Source organism: Chanodichthys erythropterus, chromosome 6 (genome assembly GCF_024489055.1).
Source record: "Chanodichthys erythropterus isolate Z2021 chromosome 6, ASM2448905v1, whole genome shotgun sequence".
NCBI lineage: Eukaryota > Metazoa > Chordata > Actinopteri > Cypriniformes > Xenocyprididae > Chanodichthys > Chanodichthys erythropterus.
The window spans coordinates 26,961,434-26,983,962 of record NC_090226.1 but is presented as its reverse complement, the minus strand read 5'-3'; the positions used below and the strand labels follow the sequence as shown (position 1 = coordinate 26,983,962).

At 38.0% G+C, this 22,529-nt stretch overlaps 1 protein-coding gene across 4 annotated transcripts in view; it reads right to left on the bottom strand.

Moving 5' to 3' along the window:
* The window catches only part of draxina (dorsal inhibitory axon guidance protein a), a 53,822-nt gene extending 35,251 nt beyond the window's left edge, over positions 1 to 18,571 (bottom strand). For 2 of the 4 annotated variants that reach the window (XM_067387413.1, XM_067387416.1), the window contains exon 1: positions 18,497 to 18,571. The gene's annotated coding sequence lies outside the window, so the exon portion shown is untranslated. Of the gene's footprint in view, positions 1 to 12,983; positions 12,992 to 18,496 lie in introns of those variants that run through there. The other 2 variants (XM_067387414.1, XM_067387415.1) reach the window with 2 other exon arrangements.
* Positions 18,572 to 22,529: the final 3,958 nt, after the last annotated feature.

The window sequence follows — 22,529 nt, the reverse complement described above, 5'->3', positions numbered from 1 at the left end:
AAACGCAATTAGCTACTTTTTTAAGGAGTAATGCAATATTGTAATGCATTACTTTTTAAAGTACTTTTTAAAAGGTACTTTTTAAAAGGACCAATTTGCAACTTATTAGGTCAATTGGCAACATGATTGAGTATAGACACAGCCTCTCAGAGTGGCAGTGTCTCTCAGAAGTCAAGATGGACAGAGGATCACCAATTCCCCCAATGCTGCGGCGAAAATAGTGGAGCAATATCAGAAAGGAGTTTCTCAGAGAAAAATTAAAAAGAGTTTGAAGTTATAATCATCTACAGTGCATAATAACATCCAAAGATTCAGAGAATCTGGAACAATCTCTGTGCGTAAGGGTCAAGGCCGGAAAACCATACTGGATGCCTGTGATCTTCGGGCCCTTAGACGGCACTACATCACATACAGGAATGCTACTGTAATAGAAATCACAACATGGGCCCAGGAATACTTCCAGAAAACATTGTCAGTGAACACAATCCACTGTGCCATTCGCCGTTGCCATCTAGAACTCTATAGGTCAAAAAAGAAGCCATATCTAAACATGATACAGAAGCGCAGGCGTTTTCTCTGGGCCAAGGCTCATTTAAAATGGACTGTGGCAAAGTGGAAAACTGTTCTGTGGTCAGACGAATCAAAATTTGAAGTTCTTTCTGGAAAACTGAGACGCCATATAATCCGGACTAAAGAGGACAAGGACAACCCAAGTTGTTATCAGTGCTCAGTTCAGAAGCCTGCATCTCTGATGGTATTGGGTTGCATGAATGTGTGTGGCATGGGCAGTTTACACATCTGGAAAGGCATCATCAATGCTGAAAGGTATATCCAGGTTCTAGAACAACATATGCTCCCATCCAGACATTGTCTCTTTCAGGGAAGACCTTGCATTTTCCAACATGGCAATGCCAGACCACATATTGCATCAATTACAACATCATGGCTGCATAGAAGAAGGATCTGGGTACTGAAATGGCCAGCCTGCAGTCCAGATCTTTCACCCATAGAAAACATTTGGTGTATCATAAAGAGGAAGATGCGACAAAGAAGACCTAAGACAGTTGAGCAACAAGAAGCCTGTATTAGACAAGAATGGGACAACATTCCTATTCCTAAACTTGAGCAACTTGTCTCCTCAGTCCCCAGACGTTTGCAGACTGTTATAAAAAGAAGAGGGGATGCCACACAGTGGTAAACATGGCCTTGTCCCAACTTTTTTGAGATTGATGTTGATGCCATGAAATTTAAAATCAACTTATTTTTCCCTTAAAATGATACATTTTCTCAGTTTAAACATTTGATATGTCATGATATGTCATTTATGTTGTATTCTGAATAAAATATTGAAATTTGAAACTTCCACATCATTGCATTCTGTTTTTATTCACAATTTGTACAGTGTCCCAACTTTTTTGGAATCGAGTTTGTAAAATGTAAAAAAAAAAAAAAAACATTATCATCATCTACCATGTTCGAGAAAAAAGAAGATAGTGAGGAGAGCAGTCAGGAGGAAAGTGATGAGGACAGATTTTAGGATAAGTGTGTCACGTAAAGTGTGAGTAACAAGCAACATCTCCAGGTGCTCCATTGAGAACCAGACCAAAAAAGTTATGTGCACCCCTGCCTATGTACTCTATTCAAGAACTTTTTCTTGAATTAAATCTACCATTTAATATTATTGTTTGAATTAGAATATTTAATTCATAATAAAAAAACAATATATGAGGCATATTTGCTATAACTATAAGGGGAACAGAATTACATTTAAAACAAGTTTCTGGTTAAAATCGCACCCCCATCCAATTTTATCCAAATAGATATAGATACAAATAATTTTGCCATTGTTACTGTTAAGTTCTAGTTCTGTTCATTTTCATTCTGTTCCCTGTTCTGGTTTGCCTGAACAGGGAACAGAATGAGTAGAGTTCTGTTAGCTTGTTTGTTTCCATAATTACTCATGAGTTCTGCACAGATTTCAGTTTCTGTTGATTAATCCCTGTGTATTTGAACCCTTAGTTTCCTCTGTTCATTGTTCCATGTTATCTTGGTATAATGCGGTTATGTTATTCTATTTTCCTGTGTGTTTCCTCTTGGAATTATTATTAAAAGACTGTTTATTTTGCTCATTACAGGCACACAAGCATGGCAGTTACAGATACAAATATAGAAACAAATATTGGCGTCGCTACACACTCCTAATATCTACTATTCACATTTCATAATTGGAACATCTTTTGCATCTTTAATGTACAGTATGTGTCATGCATGGCAGCCTATTGACTTACAGCGGTCTGCCAGCTTTTCTGACTGAAAATGTGAGAGTGCATCATTTTAATTATATTTTACAAAAGTACTACTAATTTCTTTATATGTGAAAGTTTTGAGAAAATTATTGAGTACACCCATTATTAATTTGTGCTGTCTGAATAATTGAATATCCCAATCTGTACTTCTAAATAGTACATATTTTAAAAAGCTCCAAAAATGTTTTTGCCGCCCTTAAGATGTATGTAAAATTATCAGAAGAGAACATTACTCTTCATTGCCTTTGCGACTGGAGAGCACATTAAGAAGAAAAAAACTTAGATTGCAGCTCCATCTCACACCATTATTGCCTTATAATTGGGATCTCAGTGCTATGATTTAGGTAATGAATCAATTTATGAGTAATGTAAGGTCTGTGGTAAACATAACTTGATGATATACTTGGACGTTTTGCTCTCAGCATAAATTACACATACACATACCAAATTGAATTGTAAATTTTGAAGCTGTTATGTTTATTTATTTATTTTTTATTTTTTATTGTTTCTAATAAGTAACTAGATAAAAACGTTTGGAGTGTATACATTTAATGTTTAAGTACAAAATGTCCAAGTATTGTCAAGCTATGATTACCACAGACCTTATTTTACTCATAAATTGGAAAACCCCATTTTAAAACAAATAGGAAAATCTTAAGGGAACCATTGGCAAGTTAGCCTTCCGGGCGGAATGTGGTCAGAACCAGACTTGCCCATTGTAAAAAGTGTCAATTACAGCATTTATTTTAGATGCACTGAGCATACTGTATAACCAGTTGATTTCTTGACTCTCCTGGGAAATAACAGCGCACATGTAGTTCAGCATACTTACGTACAGCAGCATGTATACAGGGATGTTCCGATTACTGTATGCATATAAACACTACATTTGAAATATGGCTGCAACTCAAATATAGATAGAATTTGATGTGCTTGTAAACTTTCGAAAGGTTTTCAATGCTATGCTAACACTGACATGTAATGTCACTATTCACACAATTTTGTTTGGATTCATGTAAAAATTACTTGACTGTTCGCAATTAGATTGAATTTATTTGAATTAATAATAGTCTGAGGACATAAACATAGTAGTAGTGTTAATTTTGTAGTTATAGCATTGTGTTAGTGCTACCATTAGCATTGTATCAATTAGTGTTTGTATTGAGTTATTGCCCATGCTTTAATGGGATTAGGGGTGTTTTTACATTGTGTTGATGTCAGCATTAGCATATTTAGGTCTCTCTGAGGCTTTCTTCAATGTGGGAAAGGGGTAGTCCATCAAACTGGCAACCCTCTCAGGCAGCCATTCTGCTCTGTGAAGACAGCAGCATATGATAAATCAATGAGGACAGGGTATTGAGCTTGGGTGGGTCGATAGTTGGAGTAGCTTTATCAGCCAGAGATGCACAAATGCACCTCACACCCTGCAGAGATAGTTGTGTAGGGTTGCTAGCCAGGGGACTTTATTGTGGGCTATTTAAGAACTCATCCACAAAGGAAATTGCATATGAGGCTGGGTAGCAAAACTCCTGCCAGAGGAAATTTGTATCAAGATTGTAGGCGCTTCATTTGGGAATACACTGACTACTTTAGAATATCAGTGAGTTGTACACACTGTGCTTTTCACAACCGGAGAGGGTTTGGAGCGACCGCTGAGCTTTAGTGTTCACACAATTGCTGGTTTCTATTCAGTATGAGCACACCCCCATACTTTTTAGTATGACAAGTGTGTTCGTTAGTAGTTCATTAGTCTCTCATCCACCAAACAAAAACAACATTAAAGATAGCTAAAGAAATTAACACAACAATTAAGCATAAAAATAAAAAAATAAAAAAGGGAAGCTGCTCAGATTGCTGAAAAGGCCTCACAAATTAATAGTCTGGGTGATGTGAGTTCATGCTGATCCAATACAAAAACTGCCCACTGTCATGTGACTAAGAGTTGGACCTTTGAGGGGGCTGAATGATGGGATGAAATAAAGTCTTGAGATGTGGGGGTCGTGCACCCTGCGGGGCTTGGTAGGATCTCACCCAAAAAGACCACACACCAATTAAATAGGAGCCATGGTAAACATATACAATATCTGGCATGAGATGGCAAAGGCCCAGTGCTCAGCCTTAAGGTGAGATGCTGACCATGAGATGACAAGAGAGGAGAGATGTTGAGGGGGTGGGAAACCTTATGTATCCAATGCATGATTTATAAAGATGCTGGGCTGTGAAAAATCAATAATACAGCCATTGGCTGTAAAAATGTTGCCTGTTTGTTCTACATACAATTGCTATGCGATTTCCAGATTTCTAAAAAGACCTTGATCAAAACAATACATGATTCTTATAAATTCTTAATGTTAAATTGGAATTTGACAGTAAGAAATGGTTATTCAGTATTAAAAAATACTGCAGATTTACATGACAAAATGCTAGATGCCGTACTGTATACGTTATCCAAAAAATGAGTACTGGCCCAAAAAGAAAAAACACTAACACAATGCTACAGTATTCTTGGTGGTTGAAATGGTGTTTATGTGGTTACTAAAGGTGTTTTGATACTTTCTTAGCTTGATGTTGTGGTTGTTCAGGGTGGTCGCTAGGACAATGCTATCTATTCCACACAGAAATCTCTATAATATTTAATTAAGAGTCCTAAAACTGGGCTAAGGTCTCTCCTTTTATGTTTGTCTAGGATTTTTCACATTTTATTGTCTGCTAGGCAAAAGAGTATGTCTGATCACTTAGAAAAGTAAATATTTGTCTTTTTTCAGAAAAATACTGTAAACATGTTACACTAAAGATCTGGGGCCGTATTCACAAAACAGTTTATCTTACCACTAAGAGTTCTCCTAAATAGCAGTAAAAGTTCTTAGCTAAGAGTTTTCTCTTAAAACCTATTCACAAAGCTGCTGAGACAAACTTTTACTAAGGAATAGACTGAAGTCTTAAGCTAAGAGTAAGAGCGGGGTTGACCTCGTTGCTATGGAGTGTAAACACAGTGATTGGCTGATGGGGGAGGAGTCAGCGATTTAATCATAGAAATATTGTAGAATGAGGTGACATGTTTCCATATTAAAATAAAGGTTTAAAATACAAATGTTGCCCTATTAAAATAAATGTTTTAATAAAAATGTTCCCATAGTCAAAATAAAATGTTGCCATTGTTGCCATAAATGTTTTAAAATGTAGGCTAATTGTCACTAATTAAACTATACAGTTAATTGTCTGCCTCTTGGATGTCTGCATCTCAAGAGAATGCAGAGTTCAAGCGACAAATTATGTTTTATAAACAAAATTTGGAGAAACACATTCAAAGAGTCTTTCTAATCAGCTTGAGAGGAGGAATATATACACAGACGAGAGCCGACAGTTTTCTTCATCCCTCCGCCACCCTGCTCCTCACTCTCGGCTGGGGATACGAGGAAAACTTTGGGTTTGGGCTAAATTCCAAGCTCAGAGCCCTCGATCCCATTGGACAGTTTGTGATTTGGTCTTAGTGATTTAGGAGTCCTCTTGACTACTCCTAACGTTTCACAGACATAGGAGCTAGTTTTAGTGCTAAAATGCTTTGTGAAATACTCTTAGAGCAAAAATTTAGGATTCCTAAAATTAGGACTGACATGGCCATTATTTTTAAGAGTTTCTCCTAAATCGTTAAGTTTGGAGCTACTTTTAACCTTAAGATGTTTTGTGAATACGGCCCCTGTTAATTAGTTTAGAGTTAGTTTATGCATAATTTCTAGTTAATATTAATAAAGTAACCACATGTAACATGTAACAAGGACAGTGTTAAAAAGTGTTACCGTTAAATTAAAATTTCCTCACCATAAATGGTGAAAAATTGTTTAAAAATCACATTATATGTAATTTTAATGTAAATTACTGTCAAATTTACTACGGTTTTAAAAACTTAATTCATAATTCATATATTGTAGTCTCTAAATTTTTAATACAAACCTGATTCCAAAAAAGTTGGGACACTGTACAAATTGTAAATAAAAAAGGAATGTAACAACAATTTACAAATCTCATAAACTTTTATCCATAATGGAATATAGATAACATATCAAATGTTGAAATTGAGACATTTTGAAATGTCATGCCAAATATTGGCTCATTTTGGATTTCATGAGAGCTACACATTCCAAATAAGATGGGACAAGTAGCAATAAGAGGCCGCAAAAGTTAAATGTATATAAGGAACAGCTGGAGGACCAATTTGCAACTTATTAGGTCAATTGGCAACATGATTGGATATAAAAAGAGCCTCTCAGAGTGGCAGTGTCTCTCAGAAGTCAAGGTGGGCAGAGGATCACCAATTCTCCCAATGCTGCGGCAAAAAAATAGTGGAGTAATATCAGAAAAGAGTTTCTCAAAGAAAAATTGCAAAGAGTTTGAAGTTATCATCATCTACAGTGAATAATATCATCCAAAGATTCAGAGAATCTGGAACAATCTCTGTGCGTAAGGGTCAAGGCCGGAAAACCATACTGGATGCCCGTGATTTTCAGGCCCTTAGACTGCACTGCATCACATACAGGAATGCTACTGTAATGGATATCACAACATGGGCGCAGGAATACTTCCAGAAAACATTGTGGGTGAATACAATCCACCGTGCCATTCGCCGTTGCTGGCTAAATCTCTATAGGTCAAAAAAGAAGCCATATCTAAACATGATACAGAAGCGCAGGCGTTTTCTCTGGGCCAAGGCTCATTTAAAATGGACTGTGGCAAAGTGGCAAACTGTTCTGTGGTCAGACGAATCAAAATTTGAAGTTCTTTTTGGAAAACTGGGACCTCATGTCATCCGGACTAAAGAGGACAAGGACAACCCAAGTTGTTATCAGCGCTCAGTTCAGAAGCCTGCATCTCTGATGGAATGGGGTTGCATGGGTGCATGTTGTCACGGTGCACACAAGAACAAGATGTTAAGATCCAGTTGCAGCATTTATTGGGCAATCCACAGTCGTACATCCAAAACAGGCAGGGGTCAAAATCCAGATAATCAGTCCACAAAACAAAAAGCCAGCGATACAAAATGTGCAAGACAATACAACAAACCACAACCAAGGACAGAAACAACTGAGTATAAAAAGACAGACACTAATGATGAAACACAAAACAGCTGGGTGCAATGACAATGAGATAATGAGTCCAGGGAAGTGTCTTATGGGTAATGTAGTAGACAGGTGACAAAAGTCGTTGGAGTGCCCTCTGGTGGCTAAACTTGGCACTCCAACTCATGATCGTGACAGTACCCCCCCTCAAAGGAGCGGCTACCAGACGCTCCACCAGACAAAACAAAAACACCAAAACTCAGGAGGGAGGTGGACAGGAGGAGGATCAGGGGGAGGGATGGTGGGCCAGATCCAGGGTGCCCAACTGATAGCCAGGGCGGTGCTGGAGGAACTGACCAGGCTGGTTCCAGTGGTTCTGGAGTCCTGGCTGAGTGCCAGGGTGGCGCTGGAGGAACTGACCATGCTGGTTCCAGCGGGTCTGGAGTCCTGGCTGAGTGCCAGGGTGGTGCCGGAGGAACTGACCAGGCTGGTTCCAACGGTTCAGACGGCCTGGGCAGTGGCGGCAGGGCAGAAAGCCTGGGCGGCGGCGGCAGGGCAGAAGGCTTGGATGATGGCGGCAGGACAGAAGATCTGGGCGGTGGCGGCAGGACAGAAGGCTTGGACGGCGGCAGGGCAGTAGGCTTGGACGGCGGCGACAGGGCTGGCCAAGGGTGCTTCGTGGCCATATCAGGGAGAGCGGGCAGCTCGGTGACGGCCTCCGTGGCCGTATCAGGGAGAGCGGACAGCTCGGTGACGGCCTCCGTGGCCGTATCAGGGAGAGCGGACAGCTCGGTGACGGCCTCCGTGGCCGTATCAGGGAGAGCGGACAGCTCTGGGACGGCCATGGGCTCAGGCTGGGACTGCTCTGGGACGGTAGCGGGCTCAGGCTGGAACTGCTTTGGGACGGCAGCGGGCTCAGGCTGGAACTGCTCTGGGACGGCAGCGGGCTCAGGCTGGAACTGCTCTGGGACGGCAGCGGGCTCAGGCTGGAACTGCTCTGGGACGGCAGCGGGCTCAGGCTGGAACTGCACTGGGACGGCAGCGGGCTCAGGCTGGAACTGCTCTGGGACGGCAGCGGGCTCAGGCTGGAACTGCTCTGGGACGGCAGCGGGCTCAGGCTGGAACTGCTCTGGGACGGCAGCGGGCTCAGGCTGGAACTGCTCTGGGACGGCAGCGGGCTCAGGCTGGAACTGCTCTGGGACGGCAGCGGGCTCGGGCTGGGGCTGCTCTGAGAGCATCCTCCAGGCACGCAAGACCGCCAAAACATAGAACGTGAGGACAGCCCTCTTGGCCATCACCGGACTGATAGGGAGAGCATGCTGTGCTGGAGCGGACTCACTGGCTGGAGCGGGCTCACTGGCTGGAGCGGGCTCACTGGCTGGAGCGGGCTCACTGGCTGGAGCGTGCTCGGGCTGCTCTGAGTGCATCCTCCAGGCACGCAAGACCGCCAAAACATAAAAAGTGAAGACAGTCCTCTTGGCCATCATAGGACTGACAGGGAGAACATGCGGGACTGGAGTGGACTCACTGGCTAGAGCGGGCTCTGGAGTGGACTCACTGGCTGGCGGAGGAATCCGGAAGCTCATGCTGCTAGATCTTGCAGTGGTGGTTTGTTCTGTCACGGTGCACACAAGAACAAGATGTTAAGATCCAGTTGCAGCATTTATTGGGCAATCCGCAGTCGTACATCCAAAACAGGCAGGGGTCAAAATCCAGATAATCAGTCCACAAAACAAAAAGCCAGCGATACAAAATGTGCAAGACAATACAACAAACCACAACCAAGGACAGAAACAACTGAGTATAAAAAGACAGACACTAATGATGAAACACAAAACAGCTGGGTGCAATGACAATGAGATAATGAGTCCAGGGAAGTGTCTTATGGGTAATGTAGTAGACAGGTGACAAAAGTCGTTGGAGTGCCCTCTGGTGGCTAAACTTGGCACTCCAACTCATGATCGTGACACATGTGGCATGGGCAGCTTACACATCTGGAAAGGCACCATCAATGCTGAAAGGTATATCCAAGTTCTAGAACAACATATGCTCCCATCCAGACATTGTCTCTTTCAGGGAAGACCTTGCATTTTCCAACATGACAATGCCAGGCCACATACTGCATCAATTACAACATCATGGCTGCGTAGAAGAAGGATCCAGGTACTGAAATGGCCAGCCTGCAGTCCAGATCTTTCACCCATAGAAAACATTTGGCGCATCATAAAGAGGAAGATGCGACAAAGAAGACCTAAGACAGTTGAGCAACTCGAAGCCTGTATTAGACAAGAATGGGACAACATTCCTATTCCTAAACTTGAGCAACTTGTCTCCTCAGTCCCCAGACGTTTGCAGACTGTTATAAAAAGAAGAGGGGATGCCACACAGTGGTAAACATGGCCTTGTCCCAACTTTTTGAGATGTGTTGATGGCATGAAATTTTTCTCTTAAAATGATACATTTCTCAGTTTAAACATTTGATATGTCATCTATATTGTATTCTGAATAAAATATTGAAATTTGAAACTTCCACATCATTGCATTCTGTTTTTATTCACAATTTGTACAGTGTCCCAACTTTTTTGGAATCGGGTTTGTATATTAATAGGCTATATACAAATAGTAAATCATTGTCACTGTATTTAACAAAATTATTATTGTTTAATTAGCTCATAGAGTTACATAATGTTTTTAAGATTTGTTAACAACTTGTTTAACTGTAAATAGTTTTCACTTTAGATTAGGTCATGGAACACTGGAAAACTCAATAATTAAGAGCTTTAAACCAACCTTTATTGGACATTAGTATTAAGTGTTCCTTAAAATGTATATACAGTACCTGTCAAAAGTTTGGACACATTACAAGAAGTCTCTTAAGCAGCACAACTGTTTTCAACATAATAATAATAATAAGAAACATTACCTGAGCACCTAATCAGCATATTAGAATGATTTCTTAAGGATCATGTGACACTATAAGCTTGAGTAATGACTGCTGAAAATTCATTTTTGCCATCACAGGAATTACATTTCAAAATATTCAAATAGAAAACAGTTCTTTTAATTTTTAATATTTCATAATATTACTGTTTTACAGTATTTTATTTTATTTTTTAAGAAATGCATCATTGGTGAGCATAAGAGACTTCTTTCAAAAACATACATACGCATAACCTTATCCCCATAGCTAAACATATACACTTTTTAAAAATAAAATAAAATAAATAGCATAATTTTGTAAATATGTCAATACTGTATGTATCTATGTGAATGTAAGTAAATGTACGTGTGGTAGAAAAAATGCATACAAATACTCATGAGATCACATTGTATCAGTTAGGCTTATTATAAATTATAAAAATAATTTCTTTGGAAAGTCCCCATAAAACATGGAAATGTGTGTGTTAGTGTGAGTGTACTTGTACAGATGTCTTTGTGAGAACCGGTTTGAGTTTTATTCCATGGGAGTGAGGACCAAGAGAGTAAAGTGTGGACATTTTTGTTGGTCCTCACTTTCTGAGACCTCTTTAAAAGCCTGTTTGAGGGTCAAGGCTTGGTTTTAGGGATAAGGTTATAATTGGGTAAAGGGTGTGTGTGTGTGTGTGTGTGTGTGTGTGTGTTCTTGTTTATATTACATTGTGGGGACCACGATCACCGTCTGTTCCTGTCAGTTCCCGGACTACATTACCCATAATCCTCTCTGCCGTTCACCTGCACTCACTCCACCAATCACTACACTAATCACCACACTCAGCTGCCACACATTACCAGGACTATAAAGGACTTTCACACACCACCTCACCGCGAAGTCTTGATTCACCCTGTGACAATTCCGAGCGTTATTTCCCTGTCTGTTACCGTTCCTGTCTGTTTCCTGTTTATTGACCCGTTGCTGCCTGTCCTGACCCTTGCTTTGTATACCGACCTGTGAGTGATATCTGCCTGCCTCGACCTACTGCCTGTACCCTGACTACGATTCCGCCTGTTCCTTGCTGTACCTGTTTGCTGTAATCTGACCCCTGCCTGTACGACCACACTCTTGCTTTAATAAAAGCTTGCATATGGATCTTACCATGAGTCCCGAATCGTTACAGGACCAAATGGCCCCACAATGTAATAAAAACCTGAGATCACCTACATTGTGGGGTCCAGCCAGCGGTCCCCACGAGGGAAATGGATTAATAAACATACTAAAAGATGTTTTTTTGAAAATGTAAAAATGCAGAATGTTTCCTGTGATGGTTAGGTTTAGGGATAGGGGTAGGGTAGGGGGATAGGAAGTACGGTTTGTACAGTATAAAAACCATTACGCCTATGGAGAGACCCCACTAAGATAGGTGCGCCTGTTTGTGTGTGTGTGTGTGTGTGTGTGTGTGTGTGTGTGTGTGTGTGTGTGTGTGTGTGTGTGTGTGTGTGTGTGTGTAAAATATGTTAAGGAACACTTAATACTAATGCAATCAAAGGTTTGCTTAGAGCACTTAATGACATTTTCCAATTTTCCATGACCTAATCTAAAGTGAGAACTCCACACTATTTACCATTAACAACTTCTTTACTACTAGTTTAAAATAATGCACATCACTTCTATGGTTAATAAGTTGTTAACAAAGCATAAAAAAAATCTAACGATTTTATGAGCTAATAAAACAATAATAATTTTGTTAATTACAGTGACAGTGGCTCACTATTTAGCCTATTAATATATTAACATATTAGAGACTACAATAAACAAACTATGAATTAAATATAAACCAATAGTTTGCAAATGATTTGTAAGTACTTTATTACTGTATAGGGCTATATAAAGTGTTACCAAAATGAGTCTGTTTTTCAGCCTCTATTCAGCTGGAAACTGCAGCGTTATAAATATACAAGATTTATATATATAAAGTGTAATAACACACCTGTTCTCAACGTGATGCTGGATTTAAGATGTGGATAAATAACATTTTACAAATAAAAAGTAATTCATTTTTTTTAATAAAAATTATAATAGTATATGAATGATACTAAAATAGGCTTGTCATCACCTTGTAAAAAAGCACTAAAATAATTATTCCACGATATCTTGAATATGTTCATATTTCTAATTATATATATATAAGAATAAGAATATTCAATTTCCTTGTCATTTCCAGTCTATCTGACAGAAATATATATGCTGGAAACACATTCCAATAACCTAGTCCTCTGTAGTAACTCAAGAAACAAATCACAAACACATGCATCAATATCAGACACATTCATATGAGATACCAGACATAGAAGTATAGCCATACAACAAACAGAGATCTCAGTGGATTCATACAGTAGTACTTCAGTAGTCCGTAGAGTAAACAGCAGGCAAGTTTAGATTATATAAGATATTCAGCATGGTCACAGCATGGAGCCTTGGATGGCGCTGGAAATTCAGTAAAAGACAACGAGACCCAAAACCAGAAAGAGAATGAAAGAAAAATAGAAATAAAAAAGCATGGGGGTGGAGTAACCACAGAGGATATGTGTGAGCACAACATGGTGTTCAGACACTTCAGATCCTACCACTGTGTGAATAACTGATAAAAGCCTCCACAAGCGACTTGGATGATATTGTGCAAAAGTTTGAAAGGAATGTGAAGCTCACTAATGAACTCAGCGACATTTCAAGAGGAGGGAGAGAGCTTCCACTGTGAGGTCTTCAACATCTCCTCCTGCTGAGATCTGGGGCTCCATAAGCCATCTGTTGCACCACTGCTACCTCCAGAAAGCAGGAAAAAAAAAAAAAAAGCTTTTCAAAGAGATGAAAGGTTGAAGCTTTTTCTCTATACTTCCTCAACTGGAAGATCTAAGAAGGTTACAACTTTTGAGAGTTGTCTGATACTGAATTAGGTGAGTATAGACCACATACGGGACACAGAGAACATTTTCTTAGTCATTACCAGCTAACTCTAATTGGTTTCTATTCTGGGAAGTATATGTAGGTCTACTTCAGTTAGAGTTTGCTTGAGTTTGTGTTTAGGATTGGGTCATGTTTGATGTGTAGAAGCAGTTGGCTGGACTCTATATGACATGAGAGGATGCTGTCCATGGCAGATTCACACCCACCAAATCTGCCGGACCGTGAAGACAAGAATAGCCATCAAGAAAGGGTGGCACTTAATAATATTCTGCTAAAAAAACTAGTAAGCTGCCTTGCTGTCTACTGCCTACATAGGTAGCTGCCTTCTAAGGCAGCATCCTCACTGAAATGGAGCCTCATTAGTGACTGATTTGGAATGCACAAAGACAGCTTTGTATGTCAGCAAAGAACATGGGAGACTTGATTCACATTTGATTTCAACAGTGTTTGGTGTTAGCATGTTGCCAAGCTAATAATGTTATAGGCTACTCTAATTAGAACAAGATTACTTAGCGCACAGTGAGTAAAATAGTTCATTATTAATATGTTTTAACTATTTATTTTTTTTTTTTTAATCAACACTTTTCAGTATTGAATTAATATTTAGGGTCAAGCACTGAAGGTGCGATGGCACCTATTGCATCCATTAGTTTTCTTCTTCCCCTTTTCCCTCTTAGAAATTTCAATCTGATTTTCAAAAAAAAAAAGAAAAAAAAAAGAATAAAGAATAAAATCATCTTCAGACCATGCTTGCAAAAAGTTATCAAAAGATTTTTTATAAACCCAACTGTTCTTGAAAAACACGCAAACAAATTTGACGAAAAGCACGCAAAATTGGATGCAAGGCTGTATTTCCGCAGTGCTTTAGCACATTTTGTCATAAAATGCTGCATTTTATGAACGCATCAGTGTATCATTACAAATCTTGGTATGTGTCATAGGGCATGCCTTGAAGGTACTCAAAAAGTTTCAGAACAGCGCCACCTTCTGTATAACTAAAAAAATATAAATTTCAAAAAATGCTAATAGCTTTTAAATAATTTAGTGAAATTATTTTAGTGAAACTGGTCTTTATAGATTTCTTGAGTCATATCAAGAACATTGATACCAATTATGCCATGTTCGGTCAAACTTGCGGTCCGCCATGGTGAATTTTTTTGAAAACCTATTTTTTCAAACTCCTCCTAGACCGTTGAACCAATTTTCACCAAAATCGGCTAAGATCATCCATGCCGGCAAAAAGTTATCAAAAGGTTTTGGATAGATAAAACCATTCTCAAATAATAACTAGTCTTTAATTACTTATTGTTGCAGTTTTTTTCTGAAGCTCGGTCATGCTTGCTTGTCTCATTGTTACTTTTGTTCTTGGCCCCAGTAATTGCTGCTTGTAGCTATACTTATAAATTACATTTTTCTTTTACTAGCTATCATGGATAGCTTCAGCCAAAGTGATGTAAGGAATGAAAGCCAAGTTAATGTTTAGAGGTGTAAAAATTATGCACAATGATTACAATCTTTTGCACCAATTTTGTCATTTCTACAATTGGATTGTATGACCTTATGAAACAATACTGAATATTTGTCATAAATTGTTCATCAACTTTCATGTCACATGGTTTTCCATACATAGATGTACCCCATTAACAACAACAACAACAACAACAACAACAAATTAGTACCCAAGAATAATTTAAAAAAGGAAATAATTTTTTTTTTTCTCAAGACAGACAAATTCCCATTTCCTCAATCATTTTTTCTCAACTTTGAAACAGGTTACATATAAATTTCTAAAGTAGCAGTTTTGAGTATTAGTACATTTACTCTTTGACATAAAATATAATTTATTATGATACATCCTTTTTAAATGTGTAAAACCATTAAATTAGTTTGTCTCTCAAACTCCAGTCCACCTGTTACTTTGGTGCTAATTGCCCTTTAAAATCTTAAGCATAAGTTCTGAATCATATGAGTTGCTAGAAGTGACAGTTTCCTTGGAGGGAAAGCATCTCCAAAAGCAAAGTATGTATTATTCATTAACTTTTCTCACTTTTCCTAATTTTTAGAGGACTTATCTAATAGGGTATATCATAACATGTCCACCTTGTTGTCAATTTATACTGGAGTGGACATGAAAATGTTTCTTTATTTATTTATTTTATTTTTAAATTAAGTGTTTTAATATATCTATTCAATGTACTCCTAAATGTTAATATTCTGCTAGCATGTTGCTCATTCTGAGCTAGTAATGGGCTTCATTAGTTTATGTCCACCCTGTTATGGTCAAATTTCATACATGGAATATTTAATCTGAATTATTAGGTTATACTTGAGCTTGAGGCCTGAGCATTTTCTGACCGACAGACATTTTCTAAATTTTCACAATTTAAATTTAGAAAGTTTGGCTTTCTATGTAAATTTAAGTCCATTTGAACTAAATGTTAATTTAATTATTTGTTGTTTTCTCTTCAATTACAAAATGCTCTGAAATATTTGAAGAACTTATTTGGAAACACAGCTGAGATGCACCTTGTGATGATTTTATTACTATTGATTATATTATTGATTAAATTTTATTGGCTATTAAAAGATTGTAAGTTGTTCATTCTATGACCCTGACTGATTATAAAGTGACCTTTGTCTGCCTGTACATTACAGCATTTGAATCAATAGTTTAGTAAATGTTTCAGTTACATGATGTGCAAGTCTATCACACATATTCAAGGGTCTACCTACTGTTCTTCTTTGTATTGATGTACTGATTTAGTATCACTGTTGAGGTGACAGGGGCTGATATTGTATCAAAGACAACATTTTGGTTTCAAGACAACCATAATCCCTAGACTTTATATGGAGGGACAAAACACAGTCTACAATAAAACCAATAATATCCCCGTAATAAAGATGTCATAAGTACAATTTCATACTTTGTGCAGGAAAAGAGTATGCTTTATCTCAATTTTTTTTTTTTTTTTAAATGTAAGTCATTATTGTGCTGCTGGCGTGTTGGTGTGTATAAGCACTTTATATGTGACTAAGATCAATCAGATGGGGAAAAAAACAAGTGCTTAGCTTTGCAAATTGCATCCTTTCAATCTTGCACTGAGAATCTGAGATAAGGTTGACCGAAACATTAAGATTTCACATGCAGCCTCTTAAAATTTAAAAAATCAAACAAAAGAATGCTTCAAAAGAGGGAAATAAACCCATCTACACAAATGAGAGCAGCCATCTCTTAACAAACAGTTTCAGCAATTTCACACCTCACATTGTTCGTTTTGGCAGCTCTAAAAGTGTCAAGGACACAAAGCGTGTAACAACAGGCTAAGTGTTAAAATTGCCATAAGGAGAATCCATCTGGTGCCAAGAGAGCTCAGGAAAAGATAGTGAGAGATCCTGCCTCCAATGTGACTGCTTACAACACATGTGGAGCTTCATCAAATATCACTTTTGTTTCGCAGTATCACAACTGGCTCCCTGCAATGTGCCCTGTTATCTTCTAGCTAAGCATCCTGGCAAAATGCTCCTCATCCTCACAGCAGGGAAAACTCCTTCATCCTGTCCCAAAAACAGACAGATGCACAAGCACACACACTCTCCAGCAGGACTACAGTCTTTATTGGCATGTTGTGAGGCGTGAAGACAACAAAAAGAAGGCAATGTGGAGAACCATGCCATGTGATCAACCATAAAACTAGTCTACACGGAAACATCTCTGTTGAATCAAAGCAGATTCTGTATAAGACAAGCGGGAGAGAGGGACAGTGTCTCATTTGTTAAGCAAATAGACCAGCTGTCTCCAGTGTCCAACAAAGACTAATTCCCAGTTTGCCAGCAGGACATTGAGGCTGGAGAACAAATCACACAAAGGTCTTTATTGATCTGCTTTGGGGTCTCTTAACTGCTGAAGCGATTGGAAGTGTTTTAGGGATGGGCTACATTTGGAGCATCTGTTCCTTCTTAACAATCACACTCTAGCAGAGGGTCATTCAGTCATGGTATTGATGACTTCTTCATTGCAGTCAATGTCTTGATATCACTGTATGGCATGATGTGACCAATATGTGTATCGTTTTAAAAAAAAAATGTATTCTTTATAAGTGTGGCTCTGTAAGTAGAACACACATTGGGGACACACAATTATTAAGCAATACTGAAGACATTTAAATTTTAAAAAGAAATAGTACCGGACAACGGCACCAAGTTTCTGAATTTATTCCAGCAGCTGTGGCCATAGAGACAAATAAATGAAAAATTATAAAAACATAATTTTAACAATATTGACTTGCTAAATATAATTCATATTTTAACTTTTATTTTTATTTATTTATTTTACAAAAGTTTACAGTAAAATTAAGCATTATACATATACTTATACATTTACTATATATATATATATATATATATATCAATCAGATGGGGGAAAAAACAAGTGCTTAGCTTTGCAAATTGCATCCTTTCAATCTTGCACTGAGAATCTGAGAATCTGATATCTATCTATCTATCTATCTATCTATCTATCTATCTATCTATCTATCTATCTATCTATCTATATATATATATATATATATATATATATATATATATATATAGTCCATTATCTACATTATTCTCTCTACATCAGACGGATCACGGTCATGAGTAATGATGTGTGCAGAAAGAGGAAGAGACTTATTTGGAGTCTAATTAAAATTCATATGTAATTGCATGCTTTCAAACTCAGCTGCCCACTCAAATCAAGACACACAATTATGATATGAACATAAAGATAACTATAATCAAGCTTGGGCACTCACAGGTGCGCGCACACAGACGCACTCTCTTACATAGTCTACACATTGTGCGCAAATTAAACATTTTTAATAAAACATTTTTGCTCTTATAAATCAATTAAGTATATTAAGAAGAGACGGCGATTATAGTCTAGAAGGCTGTATCCTGATTAGAAAAACGTGAAAATGCTGGTCTTAATGGTTAGGTTTAAAACAAAATTGTTATTCATACCTCATCTTTCTAAGACAAACTTTGCGATTTGAAAATAATACAAACTAAGAAAAAAAAAAAAAAAAAACATACTGAAAAGGAGAATGATAAGAATAGAGAGACAAAAGTTGCTCTTTTTTGCTCTAATAGTAAATAATAAATGAACCCCCCGAGCGAATTGTACAAAAAAAAAGCTTCATATATTTCAGTCAAAAGATTTACGCAAACAAAACATACAGCATAAAGATTAAGCAAGAGTATAAGAGCAGGACTCTTACCGTGTATTAATGCGTTGAAAGGGAGCCGAATGAAGAAGCAGACCATAGATGAACTGTCTCGGGCTCCGATTGTCGAGCGCGCTCCCTGATGCGCGCCGCTGTGAAGGCTGATGTCAGTGATGATGAGAGAAAATCACCGAACAAGTTCACTACACATTTATCCCTCAGGAAAGATGACGAAAATTAAGCAGAATTTCTCACAATGACATATCTCCTCAGAAAAGCCATCACAGGTAATACGGGAGTCATTAATCATTTTGGTAACACTTTACAATGCGGGTGCACTAATATGCATTAATTCATGCTTAACATATTTTAGTGTATGACTCATGAAGAAATAAACCATTAATTAATGATTACTGCATCAGCAACTAATAAAGATTCTATATGATTAAGTAATATATGAATTGTATCATTATATGAAATGTATCATTATGTTATGACTTGACTTGTTGAGGCACATGACTATTAACTAATTGTTAGCTAATATGTCATTGTGGTTTTGACATCTACACTAAACCATGGATGGATTTTAAATTTCCAACTATCTACAACCGGGATTTAACTGTAGGCCCACCAGATGAACTTCTGCATCCAACAACCTTGTTGTTCATGGCACAGGAATGTGTCAGGTTAAGCTTGAGGTCTAGGATTCAAAGGTGGAACACTGAGAACATGTGGCCGGCCACTGCTATTTTGTAACACTGTGTCAAGACCGGACAAAGAGAATAGAACCCATTATAATCAGTGATGGTGATACTACACTGGATGCAGCACGACGCAACACAACACAACAAAACATCACTTCTGTTATGAAGGACAAATGGACTTGCAATGGTCTGTCATATCCAGTGTAAACAGCTGTTGCGGCATGACTCAATAATGGTCACATCCAGTTTAAACACAGTGCAACATCAATCTGTAGTTCAGATTCTGGTGTGCTGATATTTGTGTGCAGCCCAACTTACGCATCATTCAAACACCTTCTCTGTCATTACACTCACTGCATGTGCAACTGTCAAAACCCATTAATTACATATTAGCTAACAATTAGTTAATAGTCATGCGCCTCAACAAGTAGTCATAACATAATGATACATTTTCAAATCATTAGTTAACGATTAATCAAAGCAGACAACTGAAAGTTGAAGTACATGGCTTCAGCCATTGTGGTAATTAACACATTAATTTACACTTTTAGTTAATACAATATGTTATTAAGGAATTAATATATTATGACACATTTAATTAATAACAACTCATATATTAATAATCTATTAATCAATCTATTAATCAAATAGAAACTTTATTAGTTGCTGATGCAGTAATCATTAATTCATGGTTAACTTCTTCATGAGTCATACATTAAAACATGATTATCTGTGCATTAGTTAAGCATGAATTAATGCATATTAATGCAACCATATTGCAAAGTGTTACCATCCTTTTTCTATTAGTTATAACTTTGTCTAACTTTAAAATTTATGTCTTGTAGGAAAATTATGTAATTTGGCAGGGATCAGGGATTTGGCAGCATAATTCCTCAAAAAGAGAAAAGACTGTGAGAAAGTAAAATATTTAGGTATAGTAGCCTAAAATGGTCTCCTCCCTGTCCAAAAATTCTGCTAAAACAGCTTGGTAGCATTCTTATTCATGTCAACAGCATATGTCAGACTGGCGCAAATAACTTCTAGTAGCCTACACTATTTAAAATCTGCCATCTTACTCATGGCAGCTCAGTTCTGCTGCCAGGTTGTTTTGAGCCAATCATCTCAGCTGTTAATGACATGTGGCTAGGCTACTGTTGAGCTGCAGGAAAATGACAAATGACAACACTGATTTGCTTATGAATCTCAAGAACATGCAGAGGTGAAGAAACAGATGAAGAATGAAGAAATAGATGAAACTAAGACAAACTAAATCCAGAAGAACTGTGGCCATGTCTCCAAGATGCTTGAAGAAACCAACCTGCAAAGCTACAGTGTCTGTGAGTTTTAGGCACTTGTGTAAAAATGCTGTAAAGTGAGGATGCTTTCAAAAATACTGTCATAAATAGTTTTTATTTATCAATTAACTTCTTTTAACCAAAATCAAATCAATATTTGTTGTGACCACCTTTTGCATTTAAAACAGCTTTTGTCCAGGTACACTTGCACATCGTTTTTCAGGTAGCTTTGCAGGTCGATTTCTTCAAGCGTCTTGGAGACACGGCCACAGTTCTTCTGGATTTAGTTTGTCTCAGTTTCATTTGTTTCTTCATGTAATCACAGACAGATTTGATGATGGTGAGATCAGATCTTAGTGTGGAACACCGGCTGTTGTCAGACTCCTTGTGCTTACATTATTACATATGAACTGATATTTCCTACTGACACATACAGCAAAATATATAAATAACTGGCTTGAAACCCTTTTTTTGAAAATACTGATGTGCCTAAGACTTTATATTATATACATTATATATATATATATATATATACACACACACACACACACACACACACTGTATGTACTCACACACGTATGTATCTGAAATAAAATTATATAACACTATAACACTATAATTATATAACCTATACTTACTTGTGGAAGTCAGCAGACTACACCATGGATTTTTCATTTAGCAAATCATGTCTAAAGGAAATTTCACAGATGCCTTTAAATTTCCTTGCTGCCTCTGGCAGTTACATCAGTATATGTGGAAATAACTTGAGGCTTTTGTTAGTCAAAAACATCACAAGTCATCAAACTAATAATGAACTAAACAGTCAATAAGGAGGACCCTCTGTCTGCAGGTTTGCATTATCAGCAGATTTCAGCACAAGAAATACCCTGTTCAGTATTAAGCACAGTAATAAACAACAGCTTCTTTAAAGACTGCAACTGCATCTCAGTGAAGGTGCTGTGCCTGTTAAAAAAGAAAATAAATAATAGTAAAAATAATAAAAGCTGGGCCAAATAATCTCAAAAAAAGACCAAGACCACACGTAATCAGCAGCCAAAAAATTACAAATTTTATTTTTCTCCACGTTCCATGTTCCTTGTTCCTCTGTCTCCTTTGATTAAACAAACCAGCTTTTCTCTGCACTCAAAGCACTTTACATATGGAAGGGGGGAATCTCCTCAACCAACACCAACATCCAGCATCAACCTGGATGATGCGACAGCAGCAATATTGCGCCAGAACACTCGCCACACAACAGCTTATTGGTGGAAAGGAGACGAAAGGAGTGATGAAGCCAATCAGTATTTATAAGGGGATGATTAGGAGGCCATAACGATGAACAGAGGCCAATGGGCAAATTTGGCCAGGATCAGCCCTATACTTTTTCAAAGGACATCCTGGGATTTTTAATGACCACAAGAGAGTCAGGACCTCAGCTTGTCTCATCTGAAGGACGGTGCTTTTTTTTGACAGAATAGTGCCCCAATCACTATACTGGGGCGTTAGGACCCACACAGACCACAGGGTGAGCAGCACCTCTTCTAGCAGTAACTTAGCTGGGGTTGGATGTTTTTTTTTTTTTTTTATCTCAGAAAAGGCTTATGTCTTGCCACACCTAACCCAGACAGATAGTGAATACAGGAGACACTTGTCACATGTAGGGAACCACCAGTACTAGACAGAAAGAGCTGCAATTCTTTTAATGTTGCGATAGTCTTCTTGACAGCCTCCATGACCAGCTGTCTTATCAATTTTGGAGTGATGCCTAGTCAGTGTTGTGCCATACTTTATCCAGTTGTTGATGACTTCACGGTGTTCCATGGTATATCTAATGTTTTGGATTTTTTTTTTTTTCTGAGCGATACCTTTCAACAGTGTGATCTCATAGACGCTTTGTAAGCTCTTTGTGGCCCATGGCTCTTATAGTAGTAGTATGCAACAAAGAAGATGTCAGAAAAATCCTATAAGAACAACTGAGATTCAGTTGGAGTTAATCAGAATAACTTCAGGTGAAGAAAGGTGTACTATTTCACATGAGCTTGATTGGTTGATTCTGAATACAGCCACACAGCCAACTATAAAAGGGTG